The following is a 25,519-nucleotide window of genomic DNA, read 5'->3' as shown; positions in this document are numbered from 1 at the left end:
TCTGACATGATATGGTTAAGGCTGCATCTAGATCAGTGTCTGAAAGTGTGAGGTTGGGGTTAGGGGACAATCCAGGAAGAGAGAGTGTGTGTGTCTGCACAGTATGTGTGTGTGTAAGTGTGTGCAACTGTGCGGAGTGTTGAGACTGTTCCCTGAACAGCACAGTATGTACCATATGTGAGGCCAATGTTGGTTGAGAATTATAACGTTTCTGCATGTGTGTATTATTCTTGTCAGTGAGTGGCTATAAGCTGGTCATTACAGTGTATAAGTATCTACATGAGTTGTGATGGAATTGAGTGTTCCTTTTGGAATTTTGTGTTCCTCTGAGTGTGTCTATGTTAGAGTGTGTTTGGCATGTATTATATGTACTATAGTGAATGTGCCTATGTGAATGTGTGAGTGTGTGTGTGTGTGTGTGTGTGTGTGTGTGTGTGTGTGTGTGTGTGTGTGTGTGTGTGTGTGTGTGTGTGTGTGTGTGTGTGTGTGTGTGTGTGTGTGTGTGTGTGTGTGTGTGTGTGTGTGTGTGTTGTATGAGAGCATTCTCATGACAGTGAGTGGGACAGCTGGACAGAGCTGCTCTGTGTGGAGAGCTGCCCTGAGGGTCAAACATCTCCCAGTGAACAGGCCATGTGTGTTCCTCTGTGAAACAACGGAGGGAAAGAGACAGAGACAGAATTACAAATAAAGAGACTGAGGACATTTTATATCGATTTTGGGGAATAGAGAGAAAGACGAGAACATGAAGAGAACGAGAGGAAATTGGGTAAGGACAGAGACAGAGGGACTGAAAGCAGGAAGTGAAAGGCTAACAGATGGAAAGAGAATGATTGAGAGAGCACAAAGCACAAGGCCCTAGCCTATCCTCATCCCACTTGTTTCTGCTGTCTGTGAGCTGTGTTCGAGCACCATGGACAGAGCTAATGGTTCATTACAATACAGGGGACTGGCTGGTCTAAACTCCTTAGAACTGCACCATGAATTATTTAAGCGTTACTATATGCTTCAACAGACCGATCTCAACATTCATCATTTGTTAATGTTTTGGCAATAACGACGGTTACACTACTGTTATTGAACACGATGTAGACAATGTCCCTGTTGTTGTTGATGACGCTGATACTGTAGTGATGACGAAGTTGATCCTGCTCATACAGTGGCTAACCGTTATCTAAACAAACACGTTCAGAGGAAAATATCCCTGCGTTGAATAATCTTGGCTGGGCGGACTGTGTGCAAGTTCTATATTGGCACTGTTCCTGCTCTCTTTGTAGATAAGGGGGATCTGCATCTGTGGAGCGTGTGTAATTGCATGTTGCAGAGGCAGTCTGTGAGGGCCAGAGCGATAGCATCAGTGTGACATTGAAATCAAAACAAGGAAATGAGGGAATTTGGACGGGTGGAGGGAGTGTTAAGTGAAAGGAAAGGGGGGGGGGGGGGGGGGGGGTTGTATATGTATGTTAATTTCTATGTATATTCGCTGTGATTAAAATCCACATGGGGCCAGCGCCAATTACATACGTACTGTGCTTGCCTACCAGTCAACATATGACGCTGTGGTAATGATACTCTGAGAAACAGAGAGGATGCTGTGGGAATAACAGTCACACTGTACGACATACATGCTCATGCATGTGTCCTCTGCCATCTGTGTGTGTGTGTGTGTGCTTTGAGCTATGTTGTGTACTGTAGGTACAGTGTATTCGTAATGTTTTCAGACCCCTTGACTTTTTCCACATTTTGTTATGTTACAGCCTTATTCTAAAATGTATTAAATATGTTTTTTTCTCATCAATCTACACACAATACCCCATAATGACAAAGTGAAAACGTTTCAGACTCGAAATTGAAAAAATTGTCCGTAGAGCTCAGAGACAGGATTGTGTAGAGGCACAGATCTGGGGAAGGGTAACAAAACATGTCTGCAATATTGAAGGTCCCCAAGAACACAATGGCCTCCGTCATTCTTAAATGGAAGAAGTTCGGAACCACCAAGACTCGTCCTAGAGCTGGCCACCAGCCAAACTGAGTGATTGGGGGAAAAGGGCCTTGGTCAGGGAGGTGACCAAGAACCCGATAGTCACTCTGACAGAACTACAGAGTTCCTCTGTAGAGATGGGAGAACTTTCCAGAAGGACAACCATCTCTGAAGCACTCCACCAATCAGGCCTTTATGGTAGAGTGGTCAGACGTAAGCCACTCCTCAGTAAAAGGCACATGACAGCCCGCTTGGAGTTTGCCAAAAGGCACCTAAAGGACTTGGACCATGAGAAACAAGATTCTATGGTCTGATGAAACCAACCTCTTTGGCCTGAATGCCAAGTGTCACGTCTGGAGGAAACCTGGAATCATCCCTAAGGTGAAACATGGTGGTGGCAGCATCATGCTGTGGGGATGGTTTTCAGCAGGGACTAGGATACTTTTTTATTTAACTAGGCAAGTCAGTTAAGAACAAATTCTTATTTACAACGACGTCCTACCCCGGCCAAACCTGGACGGCACTGGGCCAATTGTGCGCCGACCCTATGGGACTCCCAATCACGGCCCGATATGATGCAGCCTGGATTTGAACCAGATACTGCAGTGACGCCTCTTGCACTGTGATGCAGTATATTGGACCACTGCGCCACTCTGGAGCCACATAGTCAGGATCAAGGGAATGATAAACGGAGCAAAGTACAGAGAGATCCTTTATGGAAACCTGCTCCAGACCGCTCAGGACCTCAGACTGGGGCAAAGGTTCACCTTCCAGCAGGACAACGACCCTAAGCACACAGCCAAGACAACGCAGGAGTTGCTTCGGGACAAGTCGCTGAATGTCCTTGAGTGACCCAGCCAGAGCCTGGACTTGATCGAACATCTGGAGAGACCTGAAAATAGCTGTGCAGTGACACTCCCCATCCAACCTGACAGAGCTTGAGAGAAGAATAAGAGAAACTCCCCAAATACAAGCGTGCCAAGCTTCTAGTGTCATACCCAAGAAGACTTGAGAATGTAATCGCTGCCAAAGATGCTTCAACAAAGTACTGAGTAAAGTGTCTGAATACTTATGAAAATGTGATTTAAAGTTTTTTATTTTCTATAGATTTGCAAAAAATAATAATAATAATTATTATTATTGTGTGTAGATTGATGAGGAAAAAAACTATGTAGTACATTTTAGAATAAAATGTGAAAAAAGTTAAGGGGTCTGAATTATTTCCAAATGCACTGTATGTACACAATTTGTGCATTTGTGTATACTTGAGTTAACCTACCTGCATGCTGTCATGTTTGTGATTCTGTCATTGTTTTTTACTGTATGTTCTGTCAGAGTGTGTTTGTTAGTTCTGAGCTATTGTTCGAATCAGGGTTTGATTATTTGTTACATTGTAATTTTTTTCCTTTGGTCCAGGTGTTCTCACATTGCCAAATGTCAAACAAACTAAAATGCCAAAACAAAACCACGTGTTCATGCATGTCATTTGTTTATTGGGCACAAATGCTCACGTTAACTCCATCTCTGATTATCAGAGTGGGAGGGTCGTCACAGGAAGAATAACTTGTGTGTCTCAAACTTCATATGACTTTCGCTTTGGTCTTCGAACAACATGCGGGGGGAAACAGCGGAATAGCCGCTCCACCTGCGACGTGAATAGGCTATATTCAGCTCCAGTCTCCCCTAACCTGCATCGGATGTGCTCATAAATGCGCTGCTATTCACAGAATGTTTTATGCAGCCACAGCTGGTACTGTGTGCATTTCATCAAATGCTCTCAGTCAAACAACCAATAATACCGCTCACCTCTGGTTCTTTTCCTGTGTTTGGTCCAGACTGCCTTCTCACCTGCAGTGAACCGCACCACACTAGGAATGAAATAGGACTGAGAACATCCTTTTTGAGAGAGCCACAGTGCATTGCTTAGTGTGGATAGTGTTCACACCACTACAGACTAACCCAAATCAATTTGGTCTGTTAGTGTTTGTTCTGTCAGAGTGTGTCTGTTAGTGTTTGTTCTGTCAGAGTGTGTCTGTTAGTGTTTGTTCTGTCAGAGTGTGTCTGTTGGTGTTTGTTCTGTCAGAGTGTGTCTGTTGGTGTTTGTTCTGTCAGAGTGTGTCTGTTAGTGTTTGTTCTGTCAGAGTGTGTCTGTTAGTGTTTGTTTGACGGAAGCCTCAACTTACATTACTGTGCTTGTGAGTTGATATACTGGCTGCCTGGCTGTGTTCATGTGTGTGTTCTCGTATGTGTCATTAGAGGCAGATGTGTTTGATCACAGCACAGCTTCTCTCCAACGCCTCTGGCGCTCTTCTTCTGACCCCTCCAGCTGTCTTTACAAAGCCACAGACCTCCTACTCTCCCCCTCAATCTCTCCCCCTTCAGTCCTGCCCAGGGGCGTCTGCAGGCTATATCTGCTGGTTGCTTCTGCTACGTCTCAACAGGCTAGACTGTGCAGTTTAAGGAGGGTTGGAGAAGAGAATAGGATTATAAAGTGCACAGGGCTTTTGGAGTGCTGCTAAGACAGACAGTGCCCCCAAGTCAGTTCTATTTGGATACCCTCTCAGCCAATGAGGTGTAGATTAGCATGGAGCAGCAGGTCCTGGACCAGTGCTGGGTTGTCTCTCAGTGCCCTGTGAAGGATTTGGACTGAAAGTAATGCACTGCCACTGAGCTGTGGTTGAGGGGATTTGCATCGTGTAGATCCAGCGCCCGGGGTCCTTTCACTCTGTCATCTCAAGGACACCTCACACTACGGGCTACGGATGACACTGTCTTAAGTGATACAATATACAGAAATTATGGATATGGGGCTATGGGCACAATATGGACATGCTCTTAACCGTATCGCCTCCTCCCCACTCTCCACTGTAGCTTTGGGCTCCAACAGTTATGGATTGACACAGTTTTAGCTTGACCTTAAAAGGGCTGTAATGGTGATTGGGCTGAAGCAGGCTTTTCGTCGATCCAGTGTGTCTGTGTGTAGCTGATAGGAGGGAAGCTGAGCCCCTCAGAGATGTGCGTGGCTATACATTAAATTACTGGGATAAGCAAGGCTGCTGACGTACTGATATTATGGCTTCCGGGCGGTTGAGTGGGGATGTGGCTCCATTCTGGCTCTGTTATTCCGTCATAATGAGACCTAACCCTTTCATAGATGAGCCTCCGGAGCCAAAATGAGTCTACAGTTTCCACCTAACCCCTGCAAGTCTCAAGCCCATCATTACCAGTGGGGTGATGTGTTTCCGATTGGATGTGTGGTGAAGATCAAGTGGTAGAATCCTCAACATACACTGAGTGTACAAAACATTAAGAACACCTTACTCAAATTGAGTTGCACCCCTCCCCCCTCCTTTTGCCCTCAGAACAGCCTCAATTCGTCAGGGCAGGGACTCTACAAGGTGGCGAAAGCATTCCACAGGGATGCTGGCCCATGTTGACTCCAACGCTTCCCACAGTTGTGTCAAGTTGGCTGGATGTCCTTTGGGTGGTGGACCATTCTTGATACACACGGGAAACTGTTGCAGTTCTTGCTACAAACCGATGTGCCCCGCACCTACTGCCATACCCCATTCAAAGGCACTTAAATCTTTTGTCTGGCCCGTTCACCCTCTGAATGGAACACATACACAATCCATGTCTCAATTGTTGACATGCTTAAAAATCACTTTTTAATCTGTCTCCTCCCCTTCATCTACACTGATTTAAGTGAATTTAACAAGGGACATCAATAAGGGATCATAGCTTCCACCTGATCAGTCTATGTCATGGAAAGAGCAGGTGTTCCTAATGTTTTGTGTATATTTGAAGGTCACAGCATTTTCACGAAATAAACACCACAAATTGTTCTGTGTTAGAGTCATGTCCAGCCTGAGAGTCATTTTCAGACACAATGTTACCCATTGTAAAATAAAGTGAGACCACTTAATGGCTGAGAGCAGAACTTAGTGAAGAACCAAGATGATCTGATAATACACTGCTCAAAAAAATAAAGGGAACACTTAAACAACACAATGTAACTCCAAGTCAATCATACTTCTGTGAAATCAAACTGTCCACTTGGGAAGCAACACTGATTGACAATACATTTCACATGCTGTTGTGCAAATGGAATAGACAACAGGTGGAAATTATAGGCAATTAGCAAGACACCCCCAATAAAGGAGTGGTTCTGCAGGTGGGGACCACAGACCACTTCTCAGTTCCTATGCTTCCTGGCTGATGTTTTGGTCACTTTGAATGCTGGCGGTGCTTTCACTCTAGCGGTAGCATGAGACGGAGTCTACAACCCACACAAGTGGCTCAGGTAGTGCAGCTCATCCAGGATGGCACATCAATGCGAGCTGTGGCAAGAAGGTTTGCTGTGTCTGTTAGTGTAGTGTCCAGAGCATGGAGGCGCTACCAGGAGACAGGCCAGTACATCAGGAGACGTGGAGGAGGCCATAGGAGGGCAACAACCCAGCAGCAGGACCGCTACCTCCGCCTTTGTGCAAGGAGGAGCAGGAGGAGCACTGCCAGAGCCCTGCAAAATGACCTCTAGCAGGCCACAAATGTGCATGTGTCTGCTCAAACGGTCAGAAACAGAATCCATGAGGGTGGTATAAGGGCCCGACGTCCACAGGTGGGGGTTGTGCTTACAGCCCAACACTGTGCAGGACGTTTTTCATTTGCCAGAGAACAACAAGATTGGCAAATTCGCCACTGACGCCCTGTGCTCTTCACAGATGAAAGCAGGTTCACACTGAGCACATGTGACAGACATGACAGAGTCTGGAGACGCCGTGGAGAACGTTCTGCTGCCTGCAACATCCTCCAGCATGACCGGTTTGGCGGTGGGTCAGTCATGGTGTGGGGTGGCATTCCTCCATGTGCTCGCCAGAGGTAGCCTGACTGCCATTAGGTACCGAGATGAGATCCTCAGACCCCTTGTGAGACCATACGCTGGTGCGGTTGGCCCTGGGTTTCTCCTAATGCAAGACAATGCTAGACCACATGTGGCTGGAGTGTGTCAGCAGTTCCTGCAAGAGGAAGGCATTGATGCTATGGACTGGCCCGCCCGTTCCCCAGACCTGAATCCAATTGAGCACATCTGGGACATCATGTCTCGCTCCATCCACCAACGCCACGTTGCACCACAGACTGTCCAGGAGTTGGCGGATGCTTTAGTCCAGGTCTGGGAGGAGATCCCTCAGGAGACCATCCGCCACCTCATCAGGAGCATGCCCAGGCGTTGTAGGGAGGTCATACAGGCACGTGGAGGCCACACACACTACTGAGCCTCATTTTGACTTGTTTTAAGGACATTACATCAAAGTTGGATGAGCCTGTAGTGTGGTTTTCCACTTTAATTTTGAGTGTGACTCCAAATCCAGACCTCCATGGGTTGATAAATTTGATTTCCATTGATAATTTTTGTGAGCACATTTTTTGTTGTCAGCACATTCAACTATGTAAAGAAAAAAGTATTTAATAAGAATATTTCATTAATTCAGATCTAGGATGTGTTATTTTAGTGTTCCCTTTATTTTTTTGAGCAGTGTATATTCCGTTGTTTCGCTGAAGGTCACTCACACTGTGTGCTTTAATAGATCTACTCTCCTGTTTGAATACCTGCTGTGTTCATTTCTGTAGCTGAAACATTTCTGATTGGAAGCAATCCCATAACTAAAAGCCAGTGCACACTGCTTACGATGCGTCATAGCTGGCATCCCCTAATTAAGACGTCTGACCGGATCAGAGACCCTTTAGACTTAATCATGGGTAAAGATTGCGCAACCAAGTTGTAAGAGAAAAAAAACAGAAATGTCTGTCACGACATCTGATGCTCATCTTCTGCCCATTGAAAATATGGCGAACTTGGGTGGAGGCCACATGGGGGAATGAAAGACACTGTGACTTTAACTTAAACTGTGACAGGACATCTGTTTCTGTGTTTCATGAGATCCTAGTCCCGTCTAGACTGAGGATGCACCTACAGTCACCACCAGGGAGGTTATAGTTCAGTGCCTGAGGCCCAAAATGATCGATCCCAGTACCAGTTATAGGGAGAGTGATGTTTGGAGCATACAGCACCACGGTCCAGGACCCATCCATCCATCACTGGAGAGTGACAGGAAGGGAAGGGCTTGCTCCAGAACCCATGCCGAGGGAGTCCATCAAAGTGCTGCAGGTGCACTGCTGTGTGAGAGACAGACATCATTTGTCAACAAGCCTCTGCTACAACACTAGAGCTCTGGAACAAAGGAAGTGACTGTGGACAACCCAGGTTTAAGTCAAGAGAAGAGGACGGAGAGATCTCCAAAACCACAACCGGAAAGGTAGTGCCCATGCTTTCCCTTGTGCTTAGACTCCCGTAGGAATGGTGTGTTACAGCACATTCATTGCTTTGATTGTATTTACCAGACAGTCTTGTCCAAGGTGAAGGTGATTAAGAGGGGCTACCTGTCAAAACACATGGGACAGAACAGTGTCATTGGTGACACACGGTGAGCCTGTGTCAAACACAGTCACTTGGCACAGTGTTAAACTACAGAGTGTGCTTACTCAGACTTCCACTGTTTTGATAAGGGTGTACAGAGTGGATTTTCAGATGTCAAATCTCTGAGCCATGCAAGCGCTCGGAGGAGATGGTGCAGGGAGAGAAGCCCCCTCGTGGAAGTGGTATTGATCTCAGCACACAGTGCCTAGAGAGATGTTTGTAAAGAGTCGGAGCTGACACCACGATCAGGCAGCATTATGGGGGATCAAAGAGCCCCTGGCCTCCCAGTGATCTGACGACAGCAAGGGAGGAGTGAGAATTTCCTGTTGACTGACGTTCCAATCCTGCGGCTGTCGTCGAATGGAGTCTCTCAATCATTCATCCGAACACAGAGGAGGGTGGGGAGACAGATAGGGAAAGAGCGGAGGATGAGAGAGAGGGAACAAAGAAAGTGAGATCAACATAAAGAGATGCAGAAACGCTGCTCTGACAGGAGGGAAATGGGGAGACAGAGAGATGGAGGGGGGAGGGTTTGTGAGGTGGCAGAAGAAGGTGAGAAACAAAGAGCGACTAAGGGAGTAAAATTGGAAAGAAAATATAAATAAAGAGTGAGAATGAAGAGTGGCAGAGGTAATAGAAACTGGTATGGAAGACCATGCAGGAGGGTTGGGAGAGGGAGGCATGGAACATTTAGGGAAATGTGGGGGACAGAATTTATAGAGACATTGGTCAGTGTTCTGGAAAAGAGACCCCTGGAAACCCTTCGACCCCCCTCTCCCCACTGTCCTCGCTCTCTCTGTCCCTCGCTCTCTGTCCCTCGCTCTCTCTGTCCCTCGCTCTCTGCTGCAGTGCTGCTTAAATGTCATTGGACAGCTTACATGTGGTGGGTGCAAAATGGGTGAAATGTCAAGCATGGTAAAGGGTGGCGTGCCTGTATGTCACAGTGTGTGTGCCATGTGTGTGCCTGTGTGTTTGTGAGAGTGCATGTATTTGCCACATGCAAGGAGTGTTTAATTAAGTGTGAATTCATGTAGTATTCTATCTGTGTACCTTAGTATCATTCTGTGTGTGAGAGCATGTGGATAGGCAATATAAGGTTCCAAGGGAGTCTTTACTTGAGACATGTGTAGGTCTATGTTTTGTAATAAACCCTGCAGCTGTACACTTCATCTGCTTTCGTCAAAAGGGAGCTGAATCACTGATTAAAAATGTCACGGGCAAGACCTTGGCCTATGAAGTCAGAAAAATAGTTCTATTATAGCAGCTGTAGGTATTAAATAAGGATGACGTTGTAAAAACATGTCCCATTAATGCTGCTTTTTATGATATGAAGGTTTGTTTATCTTAATTGCAATGTCTCATTCTACTTTTTATTATCAAGGATGCATAATAATAAATACAGATGTTATGTTAGAAAGGCAACAGTTGCACAATATACAATGATCTCATTAGAGACATTAAACACGTAATTACTATGCGGTGCACAGAGCCTGTTTCCCAAGCCTCACTATGAGATGGAGCAGTGATTCCAGCTGCTGAAATGTGACAGAATCCACAAATCAGAGCCTTAGAGGCTCAATGCAGCTGTTTTTATCGCCGTATCAAATCATTTCTGGGTAACAATTAAGTGCCCTACTGGGGATTGCTTTCAATTAAAATGGTCAAAGAGAAACAAAAATAGCAATTTCTCAAGCAAGAATTTAGCTAAGACTGTCTGGGAGTGGTGTGGGGAGTGGGAAACTGAAAACTAGCTGTTATTGGTAGAGATGTTTGGAACTCTCTTTCTTATTGGTCTATTTAAACACCTCTTAAACTCAAAAGGGCATTATCATAATTTTCACAATATTATTCCAACGTCATAGTGTGAAAATCTTTTTTTTTAAACAAGGAAAATCATGGTTGACTGCATTGGTTCTTTAAGGGAGAGTGGGAAACAGAGAGAGAAAAGGGAGAAGAAAGAGAACGAGAAAGAGAGAGAGAGAGAGAGAGAGAGAGAGAGAGAGAGAGAGAGATAACAGAACAAAATGTGAAAGATGGAGAAAGGTCAAAAGAGAGAGACATGTAAGTCCAGGAGAAAGCATGATAGAAATAGAGACAGGTTGAGCATACACCAGACAGAGAGAGGGAGGGAGAGGGGGATAGAAGCAAGGTATGAGTAGGGAACCATTACAACAAGGGGAAAAACATGAAAAGAGAGTGATCGTTATTCTCAGTGACAAGAGAGCAGCTGGACGCTGTGATATACATTTCGCTCTGTCTTCCTCTCTTTTTAAATGTCTCTGTTAGCCATCTGCTCTCCCTTTTTCCATGTAGTGTCCCTCTCCCAGTATACATTTTTATGCCTTGTGCTATTCCGCCGTTCTCTCACAATGCGCCTCTCTCCCTTTCCCTCTCTCCTCACAGACACTAGCAGAATGCACAGTGTGGTATTTAATCTGCATGGGGGCTTGTTAAACCCCAAACCCCACCCCAGCCCCCAAGCCCCCCAGCTCGGTGACCCATTCCGACACCACACAAACCAGGTTCTAGCCAGAACATACCAAGTCAGGAACAGAAATAGGGGGGATGGCGAGGTAGGTGATTTGAAGGTCAAAAGACTGGGCTGTCTGTTAATGCGTCTGCAGTACATCAATCACAGTTTGTAATGGTGGGTGGTCGTGCAGACAGAGTGCGCACGCCTTGCACATGCTTGAGGGCTTTGCCTCAAACCAGACAGTGTGTGTGTGTGTGTGTGTGTGTGTGTGTGTGTGTGTGTGTGTGTGTGTGTGTGTGTGTGTGTGTGTGTGTGTGTGTGTGTGTGTGTCAGTGTGGTGCAATATAGAACAGTGAAAAGTCCCAATGTTGAATCTACTGGTTAACCCCAGATGGATTTGAACACCTACTCTCGTACTATTCTTTTGTACCATTCTTTAATGGGCAGTTTTAAAAGAGCTCATGTATATTGAACAAAAATATAAGCGCAACATATAAAGTGTTGGTCCCATGTTTCATGAGCTGAAATAAAAGAGGCCAGAAATTTTCCAAAAGCACAAAAAGCTTATTTCTCTCAAATTTTGTGCACTAATTTGTCTACAAATTTACAAAGCATAACTCCTTTGCCAAGATAATCCATCCAATTGACAAGTGTGGCACATCAAGAAGCTGATTAAACAAAGCTGATTAAACAGCATGATAATTACACAGGTGCACCTTGTGCTAGGGACAAAAGGCCTCTCTAAAATGTGCAGTTTGGTCACACAACACAGTGCCACAGATGTTCTAACTTTTGAGGGAGCCTGCAATTGGCATGCTGACTGCAGGAATGTCTGTCTGAGATGTTTCCAGAGAATTTAATGTTAATTTCTCTACCATAAGCCACCTTTTTTAGAGAATTTGGCAGTACATCCTACCGGCTTCACAACCACAGATGACGTGAATGGCTTGGTCGAGTGGTTTTCTGATTTCAATATTGTGAACAGGGTGCCCCATCCCATGGTGGCAGTGGGGTTATGGTATGGGCAGGTATAAGCTACATACAATGAACACAATTGCATTTTATCAATGGAAATTTGAATGCACAGAGATACTGTGATGCGATCCTGAGGCCCATTGTCGTGCCATTCATCCGACGCCATCACCTCATGTTTCAGCATGATATTGCACGGCCCCATTTCCCAAGGATCTGTACACAATTCCTGGAAGCTGAAAATGTCCCAGTTCTTCCATGGCCTGCATGCTCACCAGACGTCACCAATTGAGCATGTTTGGGATGCTCTGGATCGATATATACAACAGCGTGTTCCAGTTTCTGCCAATATCCAGTAACTTCGCACAGCCATTAAAGAGGAGTGGGACAACATTCCACAGGCCACAATCAACAGCCTGATCAACTCTATGCAGAAGGAGATGTGTCGCGCTGCATGAAGAAAATGGTGGTCACACCAGATACTAACTGGTTTTCTGATCCATGGCCCTACCTTTATTTAAGGTATCTGTGACCCACAGATGCATATCTGTATACCCAGTCAAGTGAAATCCATAGAATAGTGCCTAATGAATTTATTTCAATTGACTGATTTCCTGATTTGAATGGTAAGTCAGTAAAAATCTTTGAAATTGTTGCATGTTGCGTTTATATTTTACTTCAGTATAGTTAATGCATGATGGCATCAGATTGAGCTAATACGGATGAGCTAATCCTCTGATGGGCTCTGGCGACACACACACACACACACTCTGGGGGATAGCATGATGGAGAGCTTGTGTCTTCCACCTCATCTGTAGCTTTAGCTCTGCACATTTGCCCACACACTCACATCAGGTCTACAATTAGCTAGAACACGTCTGTGAAGCTCACAGCTCAAAGTACGGTACCATGCGCCAGTCATGGCGACAGCATGAAAGGTTAACAACTGCACTATCAAACATCCATGACCTTACATAAACAGACGCTCCCATGCATACATGACACACAGAGACATGGATACACGGCATCATTTCACCAGGGACTGTATGAGAATTACAAGTCAAATCAAATCAAATTGTATTAGTCACATGCACCAAATACAACAGGTGTAGTAGATCTTCCAGTGAAATGCTCACTTACGAGCCCCTAACCGACAGTGCAGTTTCAAAAAATATGGATAAGAATAAGATATAAAAGTAACAAGTAATTAAAGAGGAGCAGTATAAAATAACAATATATACAGGGGGGTGCCGGTACAGAGTCAATGTGGGGGGCACCGGTTAATGGAGGTAGAATGTACATGTAGGTAGAGTTAATTAAAGTGACTATGCATAGATTACAACAGAGAGTTGTAGTGGTGTGGAGGGGGGGGGGGGCAATGTGAATAGTCTGGGTAGCCATTTGACTAGATGTTCAGGAGTCTCATGGCTTGGGGGTAGAAGCTGTTTAGAAGTCTCTTGGACCTAGACTTGGCGCTCCGCTACTGCTTGCCAGCAGAGAGAACAGTCTGTGACTAGGGTGGATGGAGTCTTTGACAATTTTCAGGCTCTTCTTCTGACACTGCCTGGTATCGAAGTCCTGGATGGCAGGAAGCTTAGCCCAAGTGATGTACTGGGCTGTTCGCATTACCCTCTGTAGTGCCTTGCGGTTGGAGGCCGAGCAGTTGTCATAGCAAGCAGTGATGCAACCAGTGATGCTCTCGGTGGTGCAGCTGTAGAACTTTTTAAGGATCTGAGGACCCATGCCAAATCTTTTCAGTCTCCTGAGGGGGAATAGGTTTTGTCGTGCCCGCTTCACGACTGTCATGGTGTGTTTGGACCATGTTAGTTTGTTGGTGATGTGGACACCAAGGAACTTGAAGCTCTCAACCTGCTCCACCGCAGCCCTGTCGATGAGAATGGGGGCATGCTCGGTCCTCTTTTTCCTGTAGTCCACAATCATCTCCTTTGTCTTGATCACGTTGAGGGAGAGGTTGTTGTCCTGGCACCACACGGCCAGGTCTCTGACCTCCTCCCTATAGGCTGTCTCGTTGTTGTCGGTGATCAGCAAATTTAAAAGATGGTGTTGGAGTTGTGCCTGGCCGTGCAGTCATGAGTGAACAGGGAGTACAAGAGGGGGCTGAGCACGCACCCCTGAGGGGCCCTTGTGATGAGGATCAGGGTGGCGGATGTGTTGTGTTGTTACCTGCCCATACCACCAGAATTACAAGTGGTAGTGGCATGACATTGTCAACAATTGTATTACTAAATGTAATATTAGGTTTATCTATTTTGTTCAGAATACAAACATAGCTTCATCTATAACTGTCAAATTGTATTCTACATAAATTAGTTTGATTTGTTGTACAGACTTTGTGAGATCTAGTGATCTTTCGGAAACTATGACACTGTGTCATTCTTTTTAGATGTGTGTGTTTGTGTGTGTGTTCTTTCTCTGTGGTGTTGTGTGTGTGAATGTGGCTATGAGAGGCTGGATGTGTGTGACAGTGACATAATTGTTACTATGGAGAAGCAATTGCCAGCAGGGGGAAAGGCCCTCACTAACAAGCAAGGGGCAATAGGAGGAAACAAACACTACTCGGCTGAGGGATACCCTATACACAGACACCACATATCACTGTCATCTACCATTAAGCATCAAATTACATCACTACAAAACCTTTCCAACTCACTGCCAATGAGACGAGCCAAAAGGCAAAGGAGAGCTGACAGCTCTTATATAACAATATACCACGTTCACAATTTACACTGTGAACACTAGACAGCCCATTTGAACAATTTGTGGACTAGAAAACCACCATCACCACCAACAAGTTGTGTAGTAGGCCTTACATAGGGTACTGCAAAACTCTCTCTAGTCCACTTCACACCTCCCCACCCCGAGTGCTTTCCTTTGCCTTCAAAGGTCTGGCTAGTAATATTTAATATAAACATGAATATGCATACTGACTGCTCTTTCTTCTTGTGTGAACCCATGAATAATGAATTAACAGCTCAATGTTTCTTGCTTGTAGAACTTCTAGAAGATTAGGAGGAAGCATGTCCTCTTGAGTCTTTTTGCCCTGAAATGACTCTCTCATTATCCTCTATTAAAGTATCTGTCGCCAAATGATGTTGGCATGACATCAAGTAGACATTTGACATTCATCTAAAAAGATAGATTATTTCTGTCTTAAACTGACTGCGTTACCCTTAGGACTCTGTGCTACTTAGGCTAGCTAGCCTACTTGTCGGTGTAAACAGGGTTAGCCCAAGGGCGTGGGCCTTTTTGCGCTCTAGGGCCCATGAAAGTCCTTCATCAATAATTGATTAATACCCTGCAGTTAACTACCTGCCTTGGCCTTGCGACAAACATCCGGTGTAGACTAAACGGCCGGCAGATGGCGCTATTATTCCTTTTACGTCGTTTGTCATCTGCGTCCAACTGGAATGTATGCAGCTGGCTATACACTCATGTCCCCCAGCGACCGGCTCGTACATAACACATCCTCCATTCAGGCTGCAAGGGCGTCGGTTTCCTCCTTAACTATCTGGAAAAATATGAGTATGAAAAGAAAATAACTGTTTGCCACCATCATACTAACTTTAGAGTGGCTAATTCTACTTCCTGATGTTGCACATGGTGTTCAGCCGGTGGTAAACAACATACTGCTTCTACTTGATTGGCTGAACATCAGGAAGTAGCATAAGCCACTCTAGCATCGTGGTGGAAAACTGTGTTTTATGAAGAGTACACATATTTTTCATGTTTTTTCATTGTGTTTTTGAGAGTCTCCCCTTTCCATAAAGTGAAATAATAGTTTTTAGGCCAAACCGTTCGGACCCTATAGATGTTTTTGTGAGAAGACCGATTTTTGGGATGTCTCATGGTCTGACAAACACCACTGTAGCTCGGCCACCTTCCACCGCAGATGTGGACAGTCGACATAGGTGGATGTGATGGGTTGAGACGCAACCCGTTAAAAAAAAATGATATCTCAAAATTAAACTGACGGATTTTGATGGGGATTGAAGCACAGGTGCGTCAATAGACTCTTAAGGATCTTTAATATTGTAATGTATAGCCTGGGCTACTTCTTGCAATCCCTAAATTAAGTCCCTGTTCCTGTTGGAATAATTGTCAAAAAATACGTTGAAAGGCTAAAACATAAAAATAACAATACTAGGCCCTCTTTGGCATCTCTTGCTAATTAATCCCAAAATGAAAAGGTGTTTCTAAAATGTCAATAAAATATTTATCCAGCCAAAAAAAGGGAACCTAATAAGAGGCTGTTGCGTAACTAGTGTTTCAAGTTCTTCGCTGTATAAACTGTCTGTACGTGAAGCTTGAAATGATTGTGCAATTCAATTACTTATTTTAAATTATTAAGTCTTTTGAACTTAAAAGGGAGCACCCAGAGGTTTGGTGTGTTGTTACTTTCAGGGTGAATTATGCATCACAAGGGATATATAGATAGATAGAGAGAGAGAGAGAGAGAGAGAGAGAGGGCAACAGACTCACTTGATACAAAGGAAATTCTATCTGGGAGAGATTCACTGGAAAGTCTGGTTGAATCAACTATGTTTCCACGTCATTTCAACAACAAATATCTATGTGATGATGTTGAATCCACTTGGAAAACTGATTGGATTTGCAAAAAGTCATCAAAATAATGGAGTTTAGTATTTTTTCACCCAACATTTAACCTAAATTCAATGTCATAGAGAAATGTTTTGCTGATTTCATGTTGAATTCACATTAGTTGACAAACTGACGTCTGTGCCCAGTGGGAAACACTCAACCACGTCATGTATTCAGACAAGCGCATTATCTTACTCACAAACAGTGACAGGATCTTAGGAAGTTAATGATTACACTCGGTGGCCAGTTTATTAGGTATACCCTATTAGGTACATATAGTACCGGGTCGGACCCCCCTTTGCCTCCAGAACAGTCTGAATTCGTTGGGGCATGGATACGTTGCTCAATTTGTATCAAGGGACCTAACTTGTGTCAGGAAAACATTCCCCAAAGCATTACACCACTGCTACCAGCCTGTACTGTTGACACCAGGCAGGATGGGGACAAGGACTCATGCTAAACCTGACTCTGCCATCAGCATGACACAACAGGAACTGGGATTTGTTGGACCAGGCAATGTTTTTTTTGGGTGATCACGTGCCCACCGGAGACTCTTCTTCATGTTTTTAGTTAATAGGAATGGAACCCGTGTGGTCGTCTGCTGCAATAGCCCATCCGTAACAAGGACCGACAAGTTGTGCGTTCCGAGATGTCACTCTGAACACCACTGTTGTACTGTGCCGTTATTTGCCTGCTTGTGGCCCATCTGTTAGATTGGACGATTCTTGCCAGTCTCTTTCGATCTCTCATTAACTAGCTGTTTTCGCCCACAGGACTGCCGCTGACTGCATGTTTTTTGTTGTTGCACCATTCTCTGTAAACCCTAGACACTGTCGTGTGTGAAAAGCCCAGGAGGATGGCCGTTTCTGAGATTCTGGAACTGGTGCGCCTGGCACCGACGATCATACCACGCTCAAAGTCACTTAGGTCACTAATTTTGCCCATTCTAACGTTCAATCAAACAGTAACTGAATGCCTGTCTGCTTGCTTTTTGTAGCAAACCATGGCCACGTGACTCACTGTCTTCAGGAGCGAACTATTTCCATGAATGGGGTGTTGTACATAATAAACTGAATGCATGTATCAGATGTACCAGTGTAAAATGAATTGGTTGCTTTGTAGGTCTACACATAAGAATAGCCTTGCAACTAACAATGTACACAACTTGTGTGTTGTGTACATTGTCAACTGTAGTACAGAAAGATATCTCAGCACAGCCCAACACTGATGACTTTTGACTCGCAATGGTGCACTGAGGGGGAATTGACTTTAATAGACCATAATTCAGCAAGGCGTGTGTTTGTGTGTACACGAGAGAAGGTAGGTAGAGGGGCCTTTTAAATCACTAAGCTGGGCTGGACTGTGCTGACCGCAGCAAACTCCTTGTCCTGGCTAAGCCTTCAATTCAGTCTTCCTCTCAGGTGGAGAGACAGAAAGGAACTGAGAGAAAGAAGAGATATAGAGTAAGATAAAGAGAAGGAAGTGGCAAATAGAAATCCAAAATGGATGGTGTTAAGAGATAGATGGGAGGGGTTGAATGGAGCTGAAGGGTGGGACTAATAACAAGATAACCAATGTAAAATATACGGGGTCTGTAAAATGTATATAGGTTCAACTTTTGTGAAATAGCACAGTTGCAAGTAGAAATCAAACTGGATGGATATCAAAAATAGAGGAAGGCCAGGACTAAAAACAAACGAGATATAACTATTGTAAAATAGATTGTGTCTGTAAAATGTGTATAAGCTGGAAGTAGAAGACTAAGTGTTATTGTTTATTAGTTTACTCCAATTGTTTTAACCTTTATTTAACTAGGCAAGTCAGTTTAAGAACAAATTCTTATTTACAATGACGGCATACCAGGGAACACTGTGTTAACTGCCTGGTTCAGGGGAAAAATGACAGATTTTTACATTAGGGATTTGATCCTGCAACCTTTTGGTTACTGGCCCAATGCTCTAACCACTAGGCTACTTGCCGGGTGGTAGGGTTTGGAGGGAATAATAAATGAAGGTATATATAAAAGAAGTGTGTATACAGTTGAAGTCAGAAGTTACGTTGGAGTCATTAAAACTCATTTTTCAACCACTCCACACATTTCTTGTTGACAAACTATAGTTTCGGTTAGTACATCTACTTTGTGCATGACACAAGTAAATTTTCCATCAATTGTTTACAGAAAGATTATTTCACTTAGAATTCATTGTATCACAATTCCAGTGGTTCAGAAGTTTACATGCACTAAGTTAACTGTGCCTTTAAACAGCTTGGACAATTCCAGAAAATTATGTAATGGATTTAGAAGCTTCTGATAGGCTAATTGACATAATTTGAGTCAATTGGAAGTGTACCTGTGGATGTATTGCAAGGCCAACCTTCAAACTCAGTGCCTCTTTGCTTGACATCATGGGAAAATCTAAAGAAATCAGCCAAGAACTCAGAAAAAAATTGTAGACCACAAGTCTGGTTCATCCTTGGGAGAAATGTTCAAACGCCTGAAGGTACCACGTTCATCTGTACGAACAATAGTACGCAAGTATAAACACCATGGGACCACGCAGCCGTCATACTGCTCAGGAAGGAGACATGTTCTGTTTCCTAGAGATGAACGTACTTTGGTCCGAAAAGTGCAAATCAATCCCAGAACAACAGCAAAGAACCTTGTGAAGATGCTGGAGGAAACAGGTACAAAAGTATCTATATCCACAGTAAAAACTAGTCATATATCGACATAACCTGAAAGGCTGCTCAGCAAGGAAGAAGACACTGCTCCAGAACCACCATAAAAAAGCCCAACGGTGTTTGCAACTGCACATGGGGACAAAGATGCTCTCATGCATGCCTCAGTGTTGCTTGCATCGAAGTGAGCATAGAAGTGATTTAGCTCGTCTGGTAGGCTCGTGTCACTGGGCAGCTCGCAGCTGTGCTTCCCTTTGTAGTCTGTTTGCAAGCCCTGCCACATAAGACGAGCGTTGGAGTCGGTGTAGTATGATTCAATCTTAGCCTTGCATTGACGCTATGCCTGTTTGATGGTTCGTCGCAGGGCATAGCAGGATTTCTTGTAAGCTTCCAGGTTAGAGTCCCACACCTTGAAAGCGGCAGCTCTATCCTTTAGCTCAGTGCGAATATTGCCTGTAATCCATGGCTTCTGGTTGGGGTATGTACGTACAGTCACTGTGGGAAAGACGTCCTCGGTGCACTTATTGATAAAGCCAGTGACTGATGTGGTGTATTCCTCAATGTCATCGGAAGAATCACGGAACTTGTTCCATCCAGTCTGTGATAGTAAAACAGTCCTGTAGCTTAGCATCTGCTTCATCTGACCACTTTTTTATGGACCGAGATACTGCTTTAATTTTTTCTTGTAAGCAGGAATCAGGAGGATAGAGTTGTGGTCGGATTTACCAAATGGAGGGCGAGGGAGAACTTTGTACGCGTCTCTGTGTGTGGAGTACATGTGATCTAGAATTTTTTTCCTTCTGGTAGCACATTTAACATGTTGATATAAATTTGGTAGAACTGATTTAAGTTTCCCTGCATTATAGTCTCTGGCCACTAGGAGCACCGCCTGGGTGAGTGGTTTCCTGTTTGCCTATTTCCTTATACAGTTGACGGAGTGCTGTCTTAGTGCCAGGATCTGTCTGTGGTGTTAAATAAACAGCCACAAAAAGTATAGCTGCCATTTCTTCCGGTGCAATTTTTTGCTAAATGTCTACAGACCCGTAGCACTCACGTCCGTAGCCATGAAGTGCTTTGAAAGGTTGGTAATGGCTCACATCAACACCATTATCCCAGAAACCCTAGACCAACTCCAATTTGCAAACCGTCCAAACAGATCCAAAGATGATACAATCTCTATTGCACTCCACACTGCCCTTTCCCACCTGGACAGAATGAACATTTATGTGAGAATTAATTGACAACAGCTCAGCGTTCATCACCATAGTACCCTCAAAGCTCATCACTAAGCTAACACCTCCCTCTGCAACTGGATCCTGGACTTCCTGACGGGCCGCCCCCATGTGGTGAGGGTAGGTAGCAACACATCTGCCACGCTGACCCTCAACACTGGAGTTCCCCAGGGGTGTGTACTCAGTCCCCTGCTGTACTCCCTGTTCACTCACGACTGCATGGCCAGGCACAACTCCAACACCATCATTCAGTTTGCAGACGACACAACAGTGGTAGGCCTGATCACCGACAACGATGAGACAAAGCCTATTCCCCCTCAGGAAACTAAAAAGATTTGGCATGGGTCCTGAGATCCTCAAAAGGTTCTATAGCTGCAACATCGAGAGCATCCTGACTGGTTGCATCACTGCCTCGTATGACAATTGCTCGGCCTCCGACCGCAAGACACTACAGAGGGTAGTGCGTACGACCCAGTACATCACTGGGGCTAAACCGTCTGCCATCCAGGATCTCTAGACCAGGCGGTTTCAGAGGAAGGCCCTAAAAATGGTCAAAGACCCCAGCCACCCCAGTCATAGACTGTTCTCTCTACTATCGCATGGCAAGCGATACCGGAGCGCCAAGTCTAGGACAAAAAGGCTTCTCAACAGTTTTACCCCCAAGCCATATGACTCCTGAAAAGGTAATCAAATGGCTACCCGGAATATTTGCATAGTGTCCCCCCCAACCCCACTTTTACGCTGCTGCTACTCTCTGTTTATAATATATGCATAGTCACTTTAACTATACATCCATGTACATACCACCTCAATAACCAGTGCTTCCGCACACGGGCTATCTGCATTGTGTCCCACCACCTGCCAACCCCTCTTTTACGCTACTGTTACTGTCTGTTCATCATATATGCATAGTCACTTTAACCATATCTACATCTACATACTACCTCAATCAGCCTGACTAACCAGTGTCTGTTTGAAGCCTCCCTACTTTTATAGCCTCGCTACTGTATATAGCCTGTCTTTTTACTGTTGTTTTATTTCTTTACTTACCTATTGTTCACCTAATACCTTTTTTGCATTATTGGTTAGAGCGTGTAAGTAAGCATTTCACTGTAAGATCTACACCTGTTGTATTCGGCGCACGTGACAAATAAACTTTGATTTGAAGACTGTACTTTTTGGAGAAATGTCCTCTGGTCTGATGAAACAAAAATAGATCTGTTTTGTCATAATGACTATCGTTATGTTTGGAGGAAAAAGGGGGAGGCTTGCAAGCCGAAGAACACCATCCCAACCGTGAATCACGAGGGTGGCAGCATCATGTTGCTTTGCTGCACGAGGGACTGGTGCACTTCACAAAATACACTGCTCAAAAAAATAAAGGGAACACTAAAATAACAAATCCTAGATCTGAATCCTAGATCTGAATGAATGAAATATTTTTATTAAATACTTTTTTCTTTACATAGTTAAATGTACTGACAACAAAATCACTCAAAATTAAAGTGGAAAACCACACTACAGGCTGATCCAACTTTGATGTAATGTCCTTAAAACAAGTCAAAATGAGGCTCAGTAGTGTGTGTGGCCTCCACGTGCCTGCATGACCTCCCTACAATGCCTGGGCATGCTCCTGATGAGGTGGCGGATGGTCTCCTGAGGGATCTCCTCCCAGACCTGGACTAAAGCATCCGCCAACTCCTGGACAGTCTGTGGTGCAACGTGGCGTTGGTGGATGGAGTGAGACATGATGTGACATGATGTGGATTCAGGTCTGGGGAACGGGCGGGCCAGTCCATAGCATCAATGCCTTCCTCTTGCAGGAACTGCTGACACACTCCAGCCACATGAGGTCTAGCATTGTCTTGCATTAGGAGGAACCCAGGGCCTACCGCACGAGCATATGGTCTCACAAGGGGTCTGAGGATCTCATCTCGGTACCTAATGGCAGTCAGGCTACCTCTGGCGAGCACATGGAGGACTGTGCGGCCCTCCAAAGAAATGCCACCCCACACCATGACTGACCCACCGCCAAACCGGTCATGCTGGAGGATGTTGCAGGCAGCAGAACGTTCTCCACAGCGTCTCCAGACTCTGTCACGTCTGTCACATGTGCTCGGTGTGAACCTGCTTTCATCTGTGAAGAGCACAGGGCGCCAGTGGCGAATTTGCCAATCTTGGTGTTCTCTGGCAAATTCCAAACGTCCTGCACGGTGTTGGGCTGTAAGCACAACCCCCACCTGTGGACGTCGGGCCCTCATACCACCCTCATGTGTCTGTTTCTGACTGTTTGTCTGTTTCTGACTGTTTGAGCAGACACATGCACATTTGTGGCCTACTGGAGGTCATTTTGCAGGGCTCTGGCAGTGCTCCTCCTGCTCCTTCTTGCACAAAGGCGGAGGTAGCGGTCCTGCTGCTGGGTTGTTGCCCTCCTACGGCCTCCTCCACGTCTCCTGATATACTGGCCTGTCACCTGGTAGCGCCTCCATGCTCTGGACACTACGCTGACAGACACAGCAAACCTTCTTGCCACAGCTCGCATTGATGTGCCATCCTGGATGAGCTGCACTACCTGAGCCACTTGTGTGGGTTGTAGACTCCGTCCCATGCTACCACTAGAGTGAAAGCACCACCAGCATTCAAAAGTGACCAAAACATCAGCCAGGAAACATAGGAACTGAGAAGTGGTCTGTGGTCACCACCTGCAGAACCACTCCTTAATTGGGGGTGTCTTGCTAATTGCCAATAATTTCCACCTGTTGTCTATTCCATTTGCACAACAGCATGTGGAATGTATTGTCAATCAGTGTTGCTTCCTAAGTGGACAGTTTGATTTCACAGTAGTGTGATTGACTTGGAGTTACATTGTGTTGTTTAAGTGTTAAGTGTTTAGTTTTTTGAGCAGTGTAGATGGCATCATGAGGATGGAAAATTATGTGGATATATTGAAGCAACATCAAGACATCAGTCAGGAAGTTAAAGCTTGGCCGCAAATGGTTCTTCCAAATGGACAATGACCCCAAGCATACTTACAAAGTTGTGGCAAAATGGCTAAAGGACAACAAAGTCAAGGTATTGGAGTGGCCATCACAAAGCCCTGACCTCAATCCTATAGAAAATATATGGGCAGAACTGAAAAAGTGTGTGCAAGGGCAAGGAGGCCTACATACCTGACTCAGTTACACCAGCTTTGTCAGGAGGAATGGGCCAAAATTCACCCAACTTATTGTGGGAAGCTTGTGGAAGGCTACCCTAAACATTTGACCCAAGTTAAACAATTTAAAGGCAATGCTACCAAATACTAATTGAGTGTATGTAAACTTCTGTCCCACTGGGAATGTGATGAAAGAAATAAAAGCTGAAATAAATCATTCTCTCTACTATTATTCTGACATTTCACATTCTTAAAATAAAGTGGTGATCCTAACTGATCTAAGACAGGGAATTTTTACTAGGATTAAGAGTCAGGAATTGTGAAAAACTGAGTTTAAATGTATTTGGCTAAGGTGTATGTACAGTGCCTTGCGAAAGTATTCGGCCCCCTTGAACTTTGCGACCTTTTGCCACATTTCAGGCTTCAAACATAAAGATATAAAACTGTATTTTTTTGTGAAGAATCAACAACAAGTGGGACACAATCATGGAGTGGAACGACATTTATTGGATATTTCAAACTTTTTTAACAAATCAAAAACTGAAAAATTGGGCGTGCAAAATTATTCAGCCCCTTTACTTTCAGTGCAGCAAACTCTCTCCAGAAGTTCAGTGAGGATCTCTGAATGATCCAATGTTGACCTAAATGACTAATGATGATAAATACAATCCACCTGTGTGTAATCAAATCTCCGTATAAATGCACCTGCACTGTGATAGTCTCAGAGGTCCGTTAAAAGCGCAAAGAGCATCATGAAGAACAAGGAACACACCAGGCAGGTCCGAGATACTGTTGTGAAGAAGTTTAAAGCCGGATTTGGATACAAAAAGATTTCCCAAGCTTTAAACATCCCAAGGAGCACTGTGCAAGCGATAATATTGAAATGGAAGGAGTATCAGACCACTGCAAATCTACCAAGACCTGGCCGTCCCTCTAAACTTTCAGCTCATACAAGGAGAAGACTGATCAGAGATGCAGCCAAGAGGCCCATGATCACTCTGGATGAACTGCAGAGATCTACAGCTGAGGTGGGAGACTCTGTCCATAGGACAACAATCAGTCGTATATTGCACAAATCTGGCCTTTATGGAAGAGTGGCAAGAAGAAAGCCATTTCTTAAAGATATCCATAAAAAAAGTGTTGTTTAAAGTTTGCCACAAGCCACCTGGGACACACACCAAACATGTGGAAGAAGGTGCTCTGGTCAGATGAAACCAAAATTGAACTTTTTGGCAACAATGCAAAACGTTATGTTTGGCGTAAAAGCAACACAGCTGAACACACCATCCCCACTGTCAAACATGGTGGTGGCAGCATCATGGTTTGGGCCTGCTTTTCTTCAGCAGGGACAGGGAAGATGGTTCAAATTGATGGGAAGATGGATGGAGCCAAATACAGGACCATTCTGGAAGAAAACCTGATGGAGTCTGCAAAAGACCTGAGACTGGGACGGAGATTTGTCTTCGAACAAGACAATGATCCAAAACATAAAGCAAAATCTACAATGGAATGGTTCAAAAATAAACATATCCAGGTGTTAGAATGGCCAAGTCAAAGTCCAGACCTGAATCCAATCGAGAATATGTGGAAAGAACTGAAAACTGCTGTTCACAAATGCTCTCCATCCAACCTCACTGAGCTTGAGCTGTTTTGCACGGAGGAATGGGCAAAAATGTCAGTCTCTCGATGTGCAAAACTGATAGACATACCCCAAGCGACTTACAGCTGTAATCGCAGCAAAAAGTGGCGCTACAAAGTATTAACTTAAGGGGGCTGAATAATTTTGCACGCCCAATTTTTCAGTTTTTGATTTGTTAAAAAGTTTGAAATATCCAATAAATGTCGTTCCACTTCATGATTGTGTCCCACTTGTTGTTGATTCTTCACAAAAAAATACAGTTTTATATCTTTATGTTTGAAGCCTGAAATGTGGCAA

General features: G+C 44.5%; 1 protein-coding gene across 2 annotated transcripts in view; it reads left to right on the top strand.

Moving 5' to 3' along the window:
- LOC110538381 (protein shisa-8) overlaps positions 1-25,519 on the top strand; it is a 75,196-nt gene that overhangs the window by 30,149 nt on the left and 19,528 nt on the right. The gene's annotated exons all lie outside the window — the stretch shown is intronic.

The sequence above is a fragment of the Oncorhynchus mykiss genome, chromosome 12, assembly GCF_057628025.1.
Source record: "Oncorhynchus mykiss isolate SJ-2025 chromosome 12, ASM5762802v1, whole genome shotgun sequence".
NCBI lineage: Eukaryota > Metazoa > Chordata > Actinopteri > Salmoniformes > Salmonidae > Oncorhynchus > Oncorhynchus mykiss.
The sequence above is the reverse complement of the archived record's forward strand: the minus strand, read 5'-3'. Positions and strand labels throughout refer to the sequence as shown.